The following is a 20,814-nucleotide window of genomic DNA, read 5'->3' on the forward strand; positions in this document are numbered from 1 at the left end:
ATACTTTTCACGGAATCTCGGTACACACGACAATAAAACAAATCCAATCCAATCCAGACAACTGATCTAAACTGTACTGTTTCTAGTTGGAGTCAACATTTCCAGGAATGGTCTGTTCCAGTTTTGTTAGAGGTTCCCCAGTTTTAGACGTAGAGTGCTAGACCTCAGTAGTTTCAGCAACACAGTGTTAGCCTTGCATTCTGAGGGGCAGCACGGTGGCCCAGTGGTTAGCACTGCTGCCTACGGTGCTGACGACCCGGGTTCAATCCCGGCTCTGGGTCACTGTCTGTGTGGAGTTTTCACATTCTCCCTGTGATTGTGTGGGTTTCGCCCCCACAGCCCAAAGATGTGGTTAGGTGGATTGGCCATGCTAAATTGCCCCTTAATTGGAAAATAGTTGGGTAGGCTAAAAAAATTTTAAAATATGTATTTATTTATTTAGCGGATGCATAGTTACAGAGCCAAACAATGGGTGAGATTTCCAGGTCTCCCTCGTCCCGCTACTGTCAAGGCATTTCCCATTGACTCCCCCTCATGCCACCACGAAACTAATGGTAGGGGTGCATCTGGGCAGGACCAGAAGATTCCACCAGCGTGAACGGTGGAAGATCTCGCCCAATAGCCTCGTCAGCGGCTTGATGGACTTCTTTAAGCCGCCTCCAAGTTTAGTCAGCAGACAAGGACGTCCGGTGGCGACATGTAGGCGGAAGTTGCACGTTGGGTGGCTCCTGCTTGGAACTCAATTTTCTGGAACTTAATGCCCAGGGGCAGTTTTTGGATGAGTTGATGCAGGAAGACAGAAGGAAGGAGGGGAATGTCGAAGAACCAGAAAAACACCGTCGGGAAGAGGTGGGTGAGCTAAGTTTCGCCGGCGTGCGATGGGTCAGCTCGGCTGCAGTAAAGATGGCGGAAGCTGGGTTGCTGCTGGTGGGGCCGCACCCTTCACAGTAGAGAAAATGACCAAAGTGGTGGCTGGAGAGTATAAAAAGCAGGTTGCCAAGAATATGCAGGTGATGCAGAAAGAGATGATGGCAGCGATGAAGGAGTTGGTCGAGGAGGGAATTGCCCCAGTGAAGGCGGCGGTGTCGAAGACATCGGTTGAGTTGCAGGAGCAAGGAGAGAGTTGAAGGGGGTGGAGAAAGCTCTGTCGCAACATAGTGACCAGTTCACCTCGATGGGTGAGGAGCTGTGGAGGGTGGTGGAGACCAATAATGGACGGAGAGTGAAGGTGGAGGACCTGGAGAACAGGACGAGGCGGCAGAACTTAGGAATGGTAGGCTTGCCCAAGAGGGTGGAGGGCCCGAGGCTGACTGAGTACTTCGCAAGAATGCTGGTGGAGTTGCTGGGAGAGGGGGAGGATCTCTCCTAGTATGAACTGGACAGCGCTCATTGGTCACTCAGGCCGAAGCCGAAGACGGATGAGCTGCCAAGGGCGGTCATAATTTGTTTTCATAAATACCATGTTAAGGGGTTGGGTGAGACAAAGCTGTGAGGTGCAGTGGGCTGGAGCACATATTTGTAAATACCAGGACTTAATCGTGGAGCTAGCAAGAAGGCGGGTAGCGTTCGGTCGGGAGAAGGAGGCACTCTACATCAATGGTGTGGTGTTCGACACGGTCTATCCGGCAAAGCTAAGGGTGACCTACAACTTGAAGGGCTTCTACCTTGAAACAGTGGAGGTGGTGGAGGTGTTTCTGGAGGCTGAAGAACTGGGGTTAAAATGAGAGGTGGGACTGGGGTTTTGCTGCAGACTGAGGGAAGTGGGGTGAAATGCTGTATATAGTTTCATTTCTTGTCTGTTGTTTAAGGATGTTATTTTGTTTTGTATGAGGGCTGGGGATGGTTGGAAGTTTGGGGTTTTTGTGGTTGGTTGGTGGGGAAGGTTAGTGTATCCTGTGGTATGGGGTACAGGGGGTAGGGGGTGAGTGAACGTTGGGGTGATGGCAGTTTTCTGGGGTCTGGTTTTTTTCCACTGGTTTTGTTTATTTGAGTTTTGTCTTCATCAGGGACTGGGCATGGGCATGGAGGTGTGAAAGGTGGGGGAATGGGATCAATAATGGGAGAGGTGTTTTCAAGAGGAAGTGGGTTGGGGGCTTCTGGGAGGAGGGGAGGGGTTAGACGACAACAAAGGGATGGGGCAGGCCAGTTCCATTGTTCTGGGCCCGGGGTTATGATAATGGCAGATAGGAGGGGCGGGGGGGGGGGGGGGGGGGGGGGGGGGGGAGGGGGGGGGGGTGAGAGACCCCTGCTCAGTTATGTGGAGCGTGAGGGTATTGGGGGGGCCGATGAAGAGGTTGAGGATGTTTGCACATTTAAAGAACTAAAGACCAATGTGATGATACTACTGGAGATCCAACTGAGGATGAAGGATTAGGTGAGGCTCAGGAAGGACTGGGTGAGTCAGGTGTTCCAGTCTGGGTTCGATAGTCGTGCTCGGGGGTAGCGGTGTTGGTGGCCAAGAGGGTGAGGTTTCAGATGGAGAAGGTGGTGGCGGACCAGGGTGGCAGGCACTTGATTGTGAGGGGGGCACTAGAGGGGAGGTTGATGGCAGTGATGAGCGTATACAGTGATGATGCAGGTTTTGCAAAGAGAGTGCCATCCCGGACTTGGATACTCATGAGTTAATAGTAGGGGGGGACTGGAATATGGTGCAGGAGCCAAGGATGGACAGGTCGCAGCCACGCTCACAGGCCCAGTCGGGAGGAGGGGGAGGAGGGGGGGGGGGCGGTGGGTGAAGGTGCTGACTGTGCTCATGAGAGAGGTGGGAGGAGTGGACCTATGGAGGTTCATGCACTGACGAGCAGGATTATTCGTTTTTATGCCCGGTGCATAAAATGTATTCGAGAACAGACTTTTTGTGGTGGGGAAGGCATTATTGGCGGGTATTTAGGGGTCGGAGTATTGTGCGACAGCAATTTCGGATCATGCGCCGCAGTGGGTGGATTTGGTCTTGGAGAAGGGAGTGGATCAGAGATTGGGGTGGAGAATGGATGTGGGATTGTTGGGGGACCAGAGTTTTTGTGATAAGATTGGGAAGATGATTGAGGAACATGTAGATTCAATTGCACAGGAGAAGATTCGCAGATGGTGGTTTGGGAGGCTCTGAAGGCAGTGGTGAGGGGGGAGGTGATCTTGTTTAAGGCCAAGGAGGACAAGAAGGAGAGGGAGGTGCGCCGGAGGTTGATAGAGGAGATGTTGGTGTTGGAGAGGAGGTACGCGGGAGACTTGGACCTGGCCCACTTGGACAGGTGAGAGGGGCTTCAGGCAAAATTTGATTGGTTGTCCACAGGGAAAGAGGTGCACCAGTTGAGATGGCAAGGGGGGGCAGTCTGCGAATATGAGAAGAAGTCTGTTGGCCGGCCAGCTTCAGCTCCGGAAGGAGGTGGCAGGGTAGGAGAAAGTCCAGGACAGGGAAGTTAGTGATGGACCCGGAGCAGATTAATAAGGTTTTGAGGAGTTTTCTGAGAAGTTGTATAGGTCTGAGCCTAGGGTCCCCCTCCCTTCAAGGCTGGGTCACTTTCAGATTCCCCCCCTCCCCCCCCCCCCCCCCCCCCCCCGCCAACCAAAGCCTGAGATTCCAATTTCCTCCCTTGTGATCTCCCCAGACATTCCCTACCCTCTCCATGGGTCCTGGCACTTTGTGCTGGGCAGTTCCTTGCAATGCCTCTTCCAGCCACTGCACACTGTGCTGAAGTGACTGGAGAGCTGCCAGCCAATCTGATTGGCCAGAAGCTCTGCAAGGTGGATTTTCTCCTGAGTGAGGGCGGATGTCCCCCTTATGCCAATTCATGCGCGTTAGAGTGCAATATGGCATTGGGGTCAAGCCCCTGCCATCTGAGAAATTCAGGCCCTGAAGTTCTTGTAACGCATAACTTGCACTTATCACTGAGATCCAAAAAGGAATGTGCAGCTCAAAAGGCAAACTGGGAGGTGTGAAAGGTGAGGGGATGGGATCAATACTGGGAGAGGTGTTTTCAAGAGGAAGTGGATGGGGGGATTCTGTGAGGAGGGGAGGGGAGGGGTTTGATGACACAGACAGCCTGCAACTCTGCAGGACCCCATGTAGGTTGTTCTGAATTGTAGCAGTGTTTCAATTCAGAAGGCCAATGATTAGTCTCCAAAGTAAAAGGCCTGACTCAAATTTGAGAACGTTTCTAACATTTCCAAGGAGGTTTACACAAGCTAAAATGTGCAGGTGCTAATTAATAATCCACCGAATGAGAGTTCAAATCCCACCATGTCCATCCCTGAAGGCTCTTCAGACAGTAATGGTGGGCCACCTTCTGGAACCACTAATGGGGTCATTACAACAGTGTGGTTTCCTGGGCCATTTTAGAGGGATAGACTATTGAAATCAACACCTGCTTCCCAGTAATGAAGAAAGGAAAAAAGAAAAATTAATCGACTCTACCCAAAGATTTTTGGTTGTGTGGAGCCAAAGGCCATGTAACTGTTCAACACTAAAAACCTGGAGGAGGTTGCAAAAGACACAGAAGAGACGGTCACTGAACCTGGTTGAAAACACACCATCAAGAACACAACATAAGCACCACTGCAGTGAGTACAACAAATGGGTCAGATGCCTGCACAGCAGAGCATCAAGATGGGAGTTTATACAGACTGGTGTGGTAAACCACGTTATTGTGTTTATTGTATTATATTCACTGTGCTGTATTGTACATGCCTGGGCTTGTCCAGGCTGGCTCCGCCTGTGGCTCCTCCCCTTGGAGTTTCTGTATAAAAGTGGCAAGTCTCCGCCTCAGGACCCAGTTCGGGTCCAGAGGCAGGAGGCTTGCTGTTTAGTGTATCAAAGCCTCAGGTACGTTTATCACTCGTCGTCTATTATTGTTGGTGTATCAATTGGCAATAATTTAAATCAATGGTGGAACAGGCTGGTGGGGCTGAATGGCCCTACCAGTTCCTATGCATTCACCGGCAGTAAAGGTGTCGCGTCACGAGAAAATTAGAGGTCACACACAGGCCTCACATGTATGTGGAGGGGAAGGCAAGTGACGAGATCAATGCAGCGAGTCTGTTAATTGGACATCTGTTGCCTGTCCGCTAAGTCACGACAAGACCTGTTCACTTGTCACCCCTGCACTTGCCGACATACATCAGCTCCTGTCAAGCATCACCTGGAATTTAAATCCTAGTTTTAAAATCCCTCCATGATCTCACCCCTCGCTATCTCTGCAATCTCCTCCAGCCCTGAAACCCTCTGAGATCACTCCGCTCCTCCAACTCTGGCCTCTTGAGAATCTTCAATTTTAATTACTCCATTGTTGGTGGCCATTCCTTCAGTTCCCTCAGTGCGAATCTCTAGACTATCCTTCCTGAGCATCTGTATCTCTTTACATTACACGCTTTTAAGGAAGCCCTTAAAAGCTACCAGTTTGATCCAGTTTTTGGTCACCAGACCTAATATCTCCTTTTGTTGTTTGCTGTCATGTCTTGTTTCATAATGCTCCTGTGAAGCACCTTGGGACATTTTATTAATTTGAAGTTACTACATAAATAAAGTTGTTGCTCAGGTAGCTAATCGTAATACGGTGTCGGAACAACATCAGCATTTATTTAATAACAATGTTAAAATGTAGCTGCATGTCCACATGCATGAAGTGTGTCCCAGGTTCGATTCCCGGCTTGGGTCACTGTCTGTGCAGAGTTTGCACATTCTCCCCATGTCTGCGTGGGTTTCCTCCGGGAGCTCCGGTTTCCTCCTACAAGTCCAGAAAGATGAGCTTGTTAAGTGAATTGGACATTCCGAATTCTACCTCCGTGTACCCGAACAGGCGCCGGAATGTGGCGACTGGGGAATTTTCACAGTAACTTCATTGCACTGTTAATGTAAGCCTACTTGCGACAATAATAAAGATTATTATTATAAAGTAGTAACATAGAGGGGTTATTTATTCTTCAGCCTAATACAGCAATTGACAATTATTTGTTACTCTCTACGACACTGCAGAGCAAACAAGTACCATAAGAATGTATGCTGCGTTAGCGCTTTATTTTTGCTCCTTCTATCAGTGCTTGGTTCTTAAGACCTCAAGCATAATTGCAGAACTAATCTATAATCGAGTTTTGAAGAAGGGGAGGTGATCTCATTGAAACTTACAAAATTCTTACAGGGCGTGACAGGGTAGACACAGATAGGATGTTTACCCTGGCTGGGGAGTCTAGAACCAGGGGACACAGTCTCAGAATAAGATTGATGTGAAGGAAATTCTTTGCTCAGAAGGTGATGGGTCTTTGGAATTCTCTGCCCAGCAAACTGTGGAAATTCAGTCATTGAACATGTTCAAAACAAAAATTTAAAAATTTAAAAAATAAATAAATTTAGAGTACCCAATTATTTTTTCCAATTAAGGGGCAATTTAGCGTAGCCAATCCACCTATCCTGCACATCTTTTGGGTTGTGGGAGTGAAACGCACGCAGACTCGGGGAGAATGTGCAAACTCCTCACGGACAGTGACCCAAAGCCGGGATTCGAACCCGGGTCCTCAGCGCCGTAGGCAGCAATTCTAACCACTGTGCCACCGTGCTGCCCTTCAAAACAAAAATTGATATGTCATTTTATGCCAATAGTGGGTCTTTGAAATGTGTAAACTGCCTTTTATATTTGTCTTCAAAATGAGAGCAACTACACTTCAATTAAAGTAATTCTCTTGGAAGCACCTTGAAAATTGCTGAAGATACAGGAGGTTCTATATAAGTAAAAGGCAGTTTCTCCCCTTCCCAATCCTCTATCCATCGTCCATCATAAAATCTTATAATAATCTTTATTGTCACAAGTAGGCGTACATTAACACTGCAATGAAGTTACTGTGAAAAGCCCTTAGTCGCCACATTCTGGTGCCTGTTCGGGTACACAGAGGGAGAATTCAGAATGTCCAAATTACCTAACAGCACGTCTTTCGGGACTTGTGGGAGGAAACCGGAGTACCTGGAGGAAACCCATGCAGACACGGGGAGAACATATAGACTCCGCACAGACAGTGACCCAAGCCGGGAAACGAATCTGGGACCCTGGCGCTGTGAAGCAACAGTGCCAACCATCGTAAATCCTCGCTCTTCATTCGCCGTGATGTGTTAATTATCACTTGGCTTCAACACAACAATCTATTTCTGCACATCGCTAGGCTAGCATGTATGGATCACAAATATAACCATACCGTATAATGTACAATTTTATTAAGTCAGACAGGGTCCAAAGACTTAACTTGCCTCTTATTTAAATATAAAATTAAATATTAACAATTATGCTTCTGTGATGCTCAAGTGAATAAAGAAGCCTTTTAAACTACCAGAATGGGATACCGTGAACTAGATGCACAATTTCATCTGCACATTTTGGTTCATTCCCCATGGCAATGCCTTAACCAATAAAATTCGACCTGTCTGGTTTGCATTGAACAAAAGCTTGGCAGTTAACGGTTACCTGGTGCATTCTCCATGGCAATGACTCTTACAATCCACCTGCCAACAAATCTGCACTCTCTTCTCATGCAAGATAAATTGTTGTTCCCTTTACTATTGGCATTCCTGCATATCTGTCCTGATGGGTGCAAGGCAAAACGCTTCAATAGCATGTCTCTTTTCAGTAATGCTCAAGATTTGTACTACTAAATGGCTAAAAGTGTAATACTTGCAGTGGTGGACTTACAATGTTTAAAAAGGGGATTAACTCGGGTGATACAATTTTTATTTACATTGGGCGATGTGTTTCTGGCCCCCAGAAAATTTTATTTTTCATACTTTCTGGATCCATATTTCGAGTATTTCCCTTGCCTGCTTTTCCTATTCTTTTGCTACACAGTATTATACCGTTTTTTGTCCCGCTGCTGATATTCATCCCAATTATGCATTACTACTGCCTTCTCCGCGTATATCTTTGCATTGTCGCAATCAGTCAAACAGTAAGCAATGTCACAGCACTTAAAACAGATTAAAAGCCCATCACAATCCAAAATGGGTGGGTCCTGAGATGAAGCAAACAAACAAATTAATCAGTGCTACATTGTGTTGAGAGTACAACGCTGTTGAAAAAATATTTATTTTGTAACCAGGTTTGTCTGAAATCTTGTTGTCATTTTATTGGATGCAGAGGGCCATATTCACTAAGAGTTCACCTTTAAAATATACCATGGCAATCATTTCCAGCATTGAAACTCTCCAGTTTCAACCTCTGTTTCATTTTACTTTTGAGAAACTTAATTCATTTTGGTTACTTGTCCACTGCTTATTCTATTAAATTGCTGCACATGCACTATACCTAAATTCTCATTCACAAGGTACCCCATTTGAAGGTTTTTGATAAAATAAATAAGAGATTACTATTTACAATGTGTGATGTAATAACTCTATGAATATCTAGTTCATTTTAATATTTAATATTTAGAGGTAATGTTTTGGAAAGATTAAAGACTGCAGAAAATTGGATAAATGCAATGAAAGCAGCTTTCAGTCTATTACATTTGAAATATTACGGTAATGTTGATTAAATGTGTCAACAGCCAGAAAGTTAAGAGCCATAAAACAGCAGGTGAGTTTTCTTAGCTGGAGAAGTGATGTTTCCACTGTTGGCCCAAAATGCAGTCCAGAGAAATGTTTTGTTTTGGGAGACAGCTAAATTAGTTTAAAAGCATTCAGTAAACCCTGAAATGCTATGTCACCATGAAAGTGAGTGGATCTTAAGAAGGTTCTCTGGTTTCAATGTATCTGTGTGTTTGCTGGGAAAGCGGGTTGGTTGCAGTATGGACCTTGTGTGATTTGCAGCTCACAGAGAAGCCATGAGAGCTGTTGTCAGACTTCAGGCAGTTTGGGCTCAGAGAAGCCCTGTGAGCTGTTTGGTGCAGTTAGTGATCAGAGAGGAGCTAAGAAGGTAAGTCGCTCTTCTGTGCTGGCGATTGTTAGGGCTCAGAGGAGGCTTGGGAGTCAGTTATAGCTTGGCGCAGCCAGAAGACTTGAGTTCAAAGAAATCTAGGGAAAAGTGCCAGCCTAATGAAGCTACCAATCTGCAAAAGAGTTGGAAGTGGGCCAGTACTTAAAAGTGGGAGCGCACCTTTGTGAATCCTGTGGAATGGAGACTTAGGGGAAGAAATTGAACCATCGGGAGGTGGGCAATCAGTGAAGCAGTTGGAGTCAAAGCGGCTTTTGAGGGAATTCAGAGCCTAGATTTCTGAAAGTGAGGATTTTAACTCCCTATTTCGGGAGACAGAGTTTTCCTGGGATTTTGTGACTCTCAGTGGTCACTGCCATCTGGACACGTTACTGCAAATATCAGTGGGCTCTGATCTGGTCTGGTCACATCTATCAAGTAATGCACAGTAATGCAAGAGTGGGAAGTTAGATATTGTAGATTGTTTTACTTTTCTGACCTTGCACAGTAAAGTTTAATTTAATTGTTTAAAATTGTGGAATCTGGTGGCTTTATCCTCTGAGTGAGTGAATGGGATTTCAAACTTTGTCTACTTCATTCAAAATGCTGTAGGTCTCTAACCGGATTGTAACAAATGACAGAGGGTACGTAGCCAATGGACACAGATTTAAGGTATTTAGCAAAAGAGTCAGAGGCGAAATGAGGGGAGTTTTTTTAATGCATTGCCTGAAAGAGAGATAGAACACATGATAATATCTTTCAACAGAAAATTCATTAACTACTTGAAGAGAAAACATTTGCAAGGTCACTGAGAAATAGTGGGGATGAGTAGCAATGACGTTCATTACAAGATTATGTTGGAGAAGTGAGGCTGTCTCCTCAGAGCAAAGAAGATTGAGTGGTGGTTTGATAGGGGTGGACAGGATTATGACAGGTTTGAGCCAAGGAAGATAAATGAAAGCTGTTTCCATTTGTTTATGGTTACACAGAGGAACATCCAGTTCAAGATTTTTAAATCCCGGGGAGAAAACAAAAAATCAGTAAAACTGGCGCCAGTGATACAGGAATTCGATTTTGAGGTAGACAAAAACAGTTTGGCCAGGTTTTACTGGTACTCTTCATTGTCAAGTTTTACTGGTTTATTCTTCTGGCAGGGGACAAAAATTTAAGGTTTCAGGCAATAGACAAATAGGGAGCGGGGTGGGGGAAGCAACTTGTGAGGAGGACATTGAGTCCATAAAAGGATAGGCATAGATAGGTGTATCCTGCCTGCCTGCTTACTATTCGCTGGGGACTAATGACAATCCCATAATCCTGTGGGAGTATGAGCTTCCCCAATTGGGGGGGGAGGGAAGGAGGGGGGGGGGGAGGGGGGGGAGGGAGGGGGGGAGGGGGGGGGGAGGGGGGGGGAGGGGGGGGGGGGAGGGGGGGGGGAGGGGGGGGGGAGGGGGGGAGGGAGGGAGGGGGGAGGGAGGGGGGAGGGAGGGGGGAGGGGGGGAGGGAGGGGGGAGGGGGGGAGGGAGGGGGGAGGGGGGGGAGGGAGGGGGAGGGGGGGAGGGAGGGGGGAGGGGGGGAGGGAGGGGGGAGGGGGGGAGGGGGGAGGGGGGGAGGGGGGGAGGGATGGGGGGGAGGGAGGGGGGGGAGGGAGGGGGGGAGGGGAGGAGGGGAGGGGGGAGGGGAGGGGGGAGGGGAGGAGGGGGGAGGGGAGGAGGGGAGGGGGGAGGGAGGGGGAGGGGGGAGGGAGGGGGGAGGGAGGGGGAGGGGGAGGGAGGGGAGAGGGGGGAGGGAGGGAGAGGGGGGAGGGAGGGAGGGGGGGAGGGAGGGAGGGAGGGGGGGAGGGGGGGAGGGGGGGAGGGGGGGAGGGGGGGAGGGGGGGAGGGAGGGGGAGGGAGGGGGGGGAGGGAGGGGGGAGGGGAGGAGGGGAGGGGGGAGGGGAGGGGGGAGGGGAGGAGGGGAGGGGAGGGGGGAGGGAGGGGGAGGGGGGAGGGAGGGAGAGGGGGGAGGGAGGGAGAGGGGGGAGGGAGGGAGGGGGGGAGGGAGGGAGGGGGGGGAGGGAGGGAGGGAGGGGGGGAGGGAGGGGAGGGAGGGAGGGAGGGGGGGAGGGAGGGAGGGAGGGGGGGGGAGGGAGGGAGGGAGGGGGGGGAGGGAGGGAGGGAGGGGGGGGAGGGAGGGAGGGAGGGGGGGAGGGAGGGAGGGAGGGAGGGGGGAGGGGGGAGGGGGGGAGCGGGGGGGAGGGGGGGAGGGAGGGAGGGAGGAGGGGGGAGGAGGGGGAGGAGGGGGGGGAGGGAGGAGGGGGGAGGAGGGGGGGGAGGAGGAGGGGGGGGGAAGGAGGGGGGGAGGGGGGAGGGGGGGGAGGAGGAGGGGGGGGAAGGAGGGGGGGAGGGGGGAGGGGGGGGGAGGAGGGGGGGAGGAGGGGGGGGGAGGGGGAGGGGGGGGGAGGAGGGGGGGAGGAGGGGGAGGGGGGGAGGAGGGGGGAGGGGGGGGAGAAATCATTAGCAAACTCCCTGCATAAATAAAGCTGGCCAGTTTGGAACCAGCAGGAGAGAGAGGAGTTAGCTGCAAGGGAAGTTGCTGCTGTTTTGTATATATATATATATATATATATATATATATATATATGTTATTGTAAATAAATGTTATTTCTTTGTACCCTGAAGACTTGTGCTGGATTCTTCGTGGCCCTCACAAAAATTGGTGAAGTGAGTGTGAAGATATTTGGCAGATGGAATATAATTTGGGGTAATGTGAGTTTGCCCACTTTGGCAATGTGGTGAATGTATTCGCCATAATGCATGCATGATACCGTAACCTGTGACCTATGACCTGGAAGTGGTGATATGAACTGCTTCCAGGTACTGTACTGTAACCCCGGTATGGCTCCGCCTCTGGCTCCGCCAACACCGGGTCCATATATAGGCCGGCCTCTTGTGGGCGGCATTCATCTGTGCTACTGACTCTGGCTAGGCAAGTTCATGACTAATAAAGCCTACTGCTCACTCGCTCTCTCTGCCTCACTGTGAATTGAAGGTATATGAGGCAAGAAATAAAGCAAAATAGCATTTGAATGTAGAGAGACTGCAGAGTGCCACAGAGCAGAGGGTTCTGGTTGCCCTTGTGCATGAATTACAAAAACGTCAACGTGCGCGTCCTCCAAGGGCCTGATTTATAATCGGCGGCATTCTCCTCTCCCAACCCCCAACAACCTGCAAGGTCTGCCAATACCCTCCCAGGTGTCCACTTCTATCTTTGTATGTGGAACTCAGCACCCACCCATCTTGTCACCTTTTCCTGGGCTTCCTCTCCTGACCTCATTGGGAACACAATTAACCCCCCCCCCCCCTTCCCAGCCACCCCCCCCCCCCCATCACAAATTCTCTCTGCTGGTTCCCCCCTCCAAAATTCTCCCTCCATCCAGTTCCTGGCTATTCTTCACTGGGACAGGATCTAGTCCAGTAGTGGTCAGTTCTATTAGCTGCTGGCTAATCAGATTGGCTGGCAGCTCTCAATAGCAGGAGCTGGGGCTGGTTTAGCACAGTGGGCTAAATAGCTGGCTTATAATACAGAACAATGCCAGCAGTGCGGGTTCAATTCCCGTACCGACGTCCCCGAACAGGCACAGGAATGTGGCGACTAGGGGCTTTTCACAGTAACTTCGTTGAAGCCTACTTGTGACAATAAGTGATTATTATTATCTCTTCCCAAGTGTTAACTGACTGAGGTACAGCCCAGCAGCGACAGAGGCAGATTCGCTGCCCCGCCACCTGTGAAATCCTGCACAATGGCTCCATGGGTGGGACAAATTGAATCTCTGGGCTGAATGACCTTCTTCTCTGATGCATCAATCTATAATTCTACAAAGTTAAGCAATGTAAGCTGGCAGTAACCCATTGCCTCACAGATGGCGGAACTGGTAAATATTAATATTCAACCTATTACAGCGTGTGCCTCACATGGACGTCATGCACTGGCCCCCACTTCTGTTAGGAATGGAAATAGTCAACAATAACTAGAAAGGAAGAAAATATAAAATTAGAGGAGGACTGACAGGAGTACACAACCCAGAGGGAGGGGGGAAGAAAAGAGGAGGGAACCTTAGGGAAATAAAGGGAACAACACAGAAGGTGGGGGAGGGGCGGAAGCCCTCCACCCACAAGCCAGACACAGTGGAAAATACAAAAGAGACGGGGGAGGGAGAGAGCAGAAGTAAAGCCCCCTCCCCCACCGAGCGAGCGGAGGATATCAAGGGGGGGGGGGTGGGCTGGGGGAGAGGATAGCGCACCGGGACAGATGGTGACAAAATGTAAATAGATACAAAAGAATCTTATGTACTGTACAATAACGAACACAAAATGCAACTGTATATAAAATCAAAAATGCCAATAAAAATATTTTTTTTAAAAAGGAATGGAAATAGTTTTCGCAACCATGGGTTGCTCCATTCCCATCGGGATGCTCTATTTTGCCGGCAGTCCGGGGGTTTCCCGATGGCGTGGGGCTGCCCCACAATGGAAAACCCCATTGACCAGCCGGCGAAATGGAGAAAACCGACGGCGTGCTGAACCAGAAACCTAACGCGGAGGCACAGAGGAACCCGCTCCATAACCTTTACACAGATTGGCATTGTCATAAATTTGCGAAGTGGTAGATGCCACTTCAAGCTGTGATTACAGATAGTGGTACTTTTATTGAGAGGAAGATTGGCCAATTAAAGTGGGCAAAGTAAACAGAAAGGAAAAACTTTGTAAATAAATCCCAGCTGCTCAGAAAAGTGGCTGCCATAGAGTAAGTAGAGCACACAGTGCAGAAGGAGGCCATTCGGTCCATCAAGTCTGCACCGACCCACTTAAACCCTCACTCTATCCCCGTAACTCAATAATCCCTCCTAGCCTTTTTGATCACTAAGGGCAATTTATGATGGCCAATCCACTGAGCCTGCAAGTCTTTGGACTGTGGGAGGAAACCGGAGCACCCAGAGGAAACCCACGCACACATGGGGAGAACGTGCAGACTCCGCACAGACAGTGACCCAAGTTGGGAATCGAACCTGAGACCCTGACGCTGTGAAGCCACAGTGCTATCCACTTGTGCTACCGTGCTGTCCAGGGAGTAAAGTAATAGAAATACAATCTTCCTGTACAGATGAATGTTGTAAGCTGACCACCAGTTGAGTCCCTGACCTCCTCACACAGTCTGTCTCTAAAGAGTTATCTTTATACTTGTCCATAGCTCCAGCATCCGGACAGGAGTTCAGAGAGTCACTTCTCAGCAGAGTTGTATTATGTAAGCTCTGGTGGGGTAAGTAAAGTCCCAAATGATGGTAAAGCATCAAAGGGCTGTGAAATCATACAGAACAGGCTCTGTAAAAGCTGACTGCTTGCTGACATTGCTTGGGAACACAGGAAATGTAGGAACAGGGTTAGGCCATTCTGCCCCTCCGGCCTGTTCCATCATTTAACTAAAGTATAGCTGATCTCAACTCCAATCACCTGTTTTGGCTCTGTCACCTTTAATATCCTCACCAAACAAAACAATCACCAGTCTCAGTCTTGAAATGTTCGAGTGACCCACAACCTCCACAGCATTTCGGTGAAGTATTATCACAATTTCCACTACCCTCAGTGCCTCCCGACATTACTGCACTGAACAGCCTGCCTGTAATTTTAGAAATCCCTTTGTTCTGGGTTCTCCCGCCACAGGAAATAGTTTGTCTCCATCCACCCCATGACATCATGTTAAAACACCTCATTTAGATTGCCCCTTAATCTTCTATACTCACAGGAATACAAGTCCAGTCTGTGAAACCTACCCACATAACTTAACACTTTTAGCCCCAGGTATCTTTCGAGTGGAGCCAGAACAGAACGCCGTATCCCAGATAGAGTTTAACCAATTTATAGAACTGTCTTGTAACATCACCCCTTGGGACAAAGGGAGTCAATCTTCTTATTCATCATTTGTACCTTTGCATTAGGTTTTCGAGATTTCTGTATTCGGAACCCAAAGTCTCTCTGCTCATCCACAACTTCAAACTTCTCCCCATTTAGAAAATACTTTGTTCGATCTTTCTGAGCTCCAAACTGGATGACCTCACACTTTTCCCCATTTGGAGGCTTCAGTTTTGTCTCTTTCTACCTGGTTAACCCACTCAAAATACTGCAATCCAGAAAAACTCACCGAAACCAAGAGGAAAACACAGGACTCAGAACAATCCCAGCATTTACCATGGGGTGGTCAGGTGTGAGGGGGAGGCAGGGGCCCGGGGGGTGGCTTTGGTTTCCTTTGTTTGGGGGCAGGGGAAGGGTGTAGGTGAGAGATGGCTGATTGGGTGGAGTATTCGAAGGAAAGAGGGGGGAGGGGGCCAGGGCGAATGGGAGCAGCTGTAAGGAGGGGGAAGGTAGCAAGCTGGTGGCGTGGATGTTTTTGTGGTTAGGTGTAGGTGGGGACGGAGACGGCAGCCATCTTGGGTGAATCTGACCTCACGGGGAGCTTAGAGCTAAATGAGATCTTCGTGTTAGGTTGAGATGGCGGACCTTAGCAGAGTGGGGGTTCAGAGACCCCGGTGAGGATGGTAATATGGAATATGAGGGGGTTGAATGACCCGGTTTAAAGTTTGCGGGGGTTTGCTCATTTGAGGCACTTGAAAGCGGACATTGTCTTCCTGCAGGACACACAATTAAGGGTGAAGGATGAGATAAGGCTAAGGAAGGGGCAGGCATTCCACCCAAAAAATGGGTGGTTTTCACGATGGCCAGAATAGTCCTTGACCCGGGGGGGGGGGGGGGGGGGGGGTTGGTAAGCGATGGTGAACGGCCTGCTGGTGGGAGCTTCGGTAGGCTTAGTTAACATTCATGCACCTAATTGAGATGACACAAAGTTTATGAAGTAGGTGTTGGCGGCCTTTCGGGACCTTGACTCTCATCAACTGATCATGGGGGTGATTTCAACTGTGTTTTGAACACAAAGACGGAAAGAACAAGCCCCAAAGCATTAGTAACGTTGGGAATGATGAAGGAACAGGGCATATTCATGGAAAAGGTGGAGGGGGTGGATCCGTGGAGGTTTAGGCATCCAAGAGTGAGGGAGTTTTCCTTCATCTCCCACATACATCGGGTATACCCTGAAGATTTTTACATGGAGGGGAAATTGATACATCACCCAGGGATTGTGGGGGCAGGATATATGGCGATAGTGATATTGGACCGTGACACATTATGTGAACATGAGGTTAGAAACAGGTTGAGCCATGCCCTCCATGGAGGTTAGATTCAGCGCCGTGGGGAACAAGGGGTTTTGCGAAAAGGTAGCCTCGGTCATAGGGAACCATGTGGAATTTAATCAGATTGGGGAGGTTTCGCCTTCTACGTTCTGGGAAGCGCAACTTTCTGCTCCCGTGCACCTACACTGTTTACTGTGCCATGTAACTTTGCATCATCAGCAAACTTCGATGTACACCTCTCTATTCATTCATCCAAATAATTTATAAATATAATGAAAAGCTAAAAGCCCAGAACAAATCCCTGAGGGACACCACTAGTTACTCTGATAATTGAAAGCAGACCCATTATCCATACTCTCTGTATGTTACCTCCCTACAAATTCCTTATCCAAGCCAATATTACCTTTATATATATTACTTGTACTGTGACCCTATACAGTACAATGTAAAGTTACAGTAGCTTACTGTACAAACATCAACAGCATACTTCCCAATCTTTGTAGTTAATATTAACAGGTTTTCCAAGTCGGGATGGTGGGCAACTTGGAATGGACCTTGGAAGTGCTGATATTCCCATACATCAGTTGCTCTTATTTCTCTAGGTGGTAGAGGTGCTGTCAAAGAAAACTTAGTGGGTTACTACAGTGCATCTTGCATATGATACATATGCCTGACACACTTGGCAAGTTCGCCCATGTCTCCACCGGTGGGTTCAATGGCAGGATTCACAAGGGTGCACTTGCACCTGAATATATATAATATAATAATATTTATTGTCACAAGAAGACTTACATTAAAACTGCAATGACGTTACTGTGAAAAGCCCCGAGTCGCCACATTCCGGCATTTGTTCGGGTACACAGACGGAGAATTCAGAATATCCAAATTACCTAACAGCACGTCTTTCAGAACTTGTGGTAGGAAACCGGAGCAACCGGAGGAAACCCAGGCAGACACGGGGAGAATATGCAGACTTCACACAGAAAGTGACCCAAACCGGGATCAAACTTGGGACCCTGGAGCTAACTACTGTGCTACCGTGCAACCCATTCTGGCTCACTTTCAACTCTTTTTCAGATCAATAGCTTCACTAAGCTGGTACTTCCCCCTGTGTTTCTTTGAATTCCATTCTTCTGGCTGCACCGAGCTACAAATGGCTCCCAGGGCTTCTCTGAGCTTGAACCATCTCCAACACAGAACATAGAACATAGAATGATACAGCGCAGTACAGGCCCTTCGGCCCTCGATGTTGCACCGACATGGAAAAAATCTAAAGGCCATCTAACGTACACTATGCCCTTATCATCCATATGCTTATCCAATAAATTTTTAAATGCCCTCAATGTTGGCGTGTTCACTACTGTTGCAGGTAGGGCATTCCACGGCCTCACCACTCTTTGCGTAAAAAACCCACCTCTGACCTCTGTCCTATATCTATTACCCCTCAATTTAAGGCTATGTCCCCTCGTGCTAGCCACCTCCATCCGCGGGAGAAGGCTCTCGCTGTCCACCCTATCTAACCCTCTGATCATTTTGTATGCCTCTATTAAGTCACCTCTTAACCTTCTTCTCTCTAACGAAAACAACCTCAAGTCCATCAGCCTTTCCTCATAAGATTTTCCCTCCATACCAGGCAACATCCTGGTAAATCTCCTCTGCACCCGTTCCAAAGCTTCCACGTCCTTCCTATAATGAGGCGATTAGAACTGTACGCAATACTCCAAATGCGGCCGTACTAGAGTTTTGTACAACTACAACATGACCTCATGGCTCCGGAACTCAATCCCTCTACCAATAAAGGTCAACACACCATAGGCCTTCTTCACAACCCTATCAACCTGGGTGGCAACTTTCAGGGATCTATGTACATGGACACCGAGATCCCTCTGCTCATCCACACTACCAAGAATTTTACCATTAGCCAAATATTCCGCATTTCTGTTATTCTTTCCAAAGTGAATCACCTCACACTTCTCCACATTAAACTCCATTTGCCACCTCTCAGCCCAGCTCTGCAGCTTATCTATGTCCCTCTGTAACCTGCAACATCCTTCCGCACTGTCTACAACTCCACCGACTTTAGTGTCGTCTGCAAATTTACTCACCCATCCTTCTGCGCCCTCCTCTAGGTCATTTATAAAAATGACAAACAGCAACGGCCCCAGAACAGATCCTTGTGGTACGCCACTCGTAACTGAACTCCATTCTGAACATTTCCCATCAACTACCACTCTCTGTCTTCTTTCAACTAGCCAATTTCTGATCCACATCTCTAAATCACCCTCAATCCCCAGCCTCCGTATTTTCTGCAATAGACGACCGTGGGGAACCTTATCAAACGCTTTACTGAAATCCATATACACCACATCAACTGCTCAACCCTCGTCTACCTGTTCAGTCACCTTCTCAAAGAACTCGATAAGGTTTGTGAGGCATGACCTACCCTTCACAAAACCATGCTGACTGTCCCTAATCATATTATTCCTATCTAGATGATTATAAATCGTATCTTTTATAATCCTCTCCAAGACTTTACCCACCACAGACGTTAGGCTCACCGGCCTATAGTTACCGGGGTTATCTCTACTCCCCTTCTTGAACAAAGGGACCACATTTGCTATCCTCCAGTCCTCTGGCACTATTCCTGTAGCCAATGATGACCTAAAAATCAAAGCCAAAGGCTCAGCAATCTCTTCCCTGGCTTCCCAGAGAATCCTAGGATAAATCCCATCCGGCCCCGGGGACTTATCTATTTTCACCTTGTCCAGAATTGCCAACACTTCTTCCCTACGCACCTCAATGCCATCTATTCTAATAGCCTGGGTCTCAGCATTCTCCTCCACAATATTATCTTTTTCTTGAGTGAATACTGACGAAAAGTATTCATTTAGTATCTTGCTTATCTCCTCAGCCTCCACACACAACTTCCCAGCACTGTCCTTGACTGGCCCTACTCTTACCCTAGTCATTCTTTTATTCCTGACATACCTATAGAAAGCTTTTGGGTTTTCCTTGATCCTACCTGCCAAAGACTTCTCATGTCCCCTCCTTGCTCGTCTCAGCTCTCTCTTTAGATCCTTCCTCGCTTCCTTGTAAATATCAAGCGCCCCAACTGAAACTTCACGCCTCATCTTCACATAGGCCTCCTTCTTCCTTTGACCTTCCGTCTCCAGGGGATCCTCTGCTGGTGCCTGCCATGGTAGATCGGGAAACCACTGGAGGCTGGTGCAAGACTTATTGCATACAACTAATGGGATGCAGATGAAGGTCCAACCGGAACCTTCCACCCACATCCGATTCTCCGCAATGCTGGCAGGAAAACACATTGGTCCAGAACATATCTATAACAATGTGGCATGTGGATGCTGGGACTCATCTGGACAATGCCTGGGTCTGCCTCTGGATTGCTGGATGGATGCCAACAGCAACCCTGGAGCCTGGAATACCATACCAGTGGATGGGGTGAGAATCTACATGTGGATCTTCCAGATTCAGTGTCTTTCTTCCAGCCTCAGACTATTCTTGAAGATCCATCTTCTTTTCCAGGAGGAGAATCTACCGGTCTCAAAAGTACTCGCGCAGATCCATCTTCACTTTCAGGAGGTCCATCTACTGTCTTCAATAGAGGGGGTCAGTGCGGGGTCACCTGGTTGCATAATTAATGAGGTCGGAGCTGGAAGAGTTTTCCCATCTGACTCCACAGCGGGATACATTCCATGTTTCGGCCCCTGCCACAAGACTTAGGGTGTGATTCAACTAATTGGGAATAAAGTCCCACACAATGCATGTTTAGCCGCATGTTACCCAGCGCTCGCAGCGGTGAGAAACACATGGCTGTCCAACGTGACTTGCATTGTATAAGGGGCCTTAGCGGGGCCCATATAGCACATAGCCCGTACAATGAGGAACCACGTTCGCCGTAACTCCCCAGCGAAGCGAGAGATCAGGACGCCATTTTTAAATGGTGCCCTGATCTCTGAGGCCCCCGAGCTGACCCTCGACCCATCCCAGCCTGAACGCACTATGAGAGGAAAATTCCTCCAGTTGTACCAGTTATGGGGGAAGGGAATATTTAAGGTAGTGGAAGACGCATCAGCGAAGCCATCTGCTTTGCCTTCCAGTATTTTTGGAGCTGTACTCAGCTAGGCAAGTGGAGAGTATTCCATCACACTTCTGACTTGTGCCCTGCAGCTGGGGAAATGGCTTCAGGGAATCAGGAGGTGAGTCACTCACCACATCACATCCAAACTTTAGTCTGTTCTTGTAGCTACAGTGTTTGTGTGGCTGGTCAAGTAAGCCTGGTAATTCCAGTTAGATAGAACAAGGCTTTATGAGCGGAGTCACAGTTCTCATGCAATAATTAACAGAATTAAGGATTGTATCTGACTCAGAGTTGCACAAGGGTGTGTTGCAAGGCCATCTGCAATCTCCCCCATTGAAAGTCTGCAGCCTTCTACCAGCCATGCTGAGCCTACTAGGATGATACTGTATTGGAGCACTAAGCCAGGCAAGGATATCCCCAAAACAGACATTACTCTAAGGCAGAAGGGTAATTGATTGGGTATTGTATGGCGTATTGGAATCGTTGTTGGATAAATTCAGTGTGAAATGCTTGTTCTGTGGTGTATTTTATTTCAAGAGGACATTGCGATGGTCAATAACAAAGGTATGAAAAGGAAGGGAAGTACTGAGCAATGTGGATCTGTGGATTAATTC

At 48.4% G+C, this 20,814-nt stretch overlaps 1 protein-coding gene across 1 annotated transcript in view; it reads right to left on the reverse strand.

Annotated features, from left to right (window-relative positions):
• Nucleotides 1-20,814, reverse strand: part of LOC119964909 (pappalysin-2-like) — a 569,527-nt gene that overhangs the window by 194,127 nt on the left and 354,586 nt on the right. The window lies entirely within an intron of this gene.

Source organism: Scyliorhinus canicula, chromosome 4 (genome assembly GCF_902713615.1).
Source record: "Scyliorhinus canicula chromosome 4, sScyCan1.1, whole genome shotgun sequence".
Taxonomy (NCBI): domain Eukaryota; kingdom Metazoa; phylum Chordata; class Chondrichthyes; order Carcharhiniformes; family Scyliorhinidae; genus Scyliorhinus; species Scyliorhinus canicula.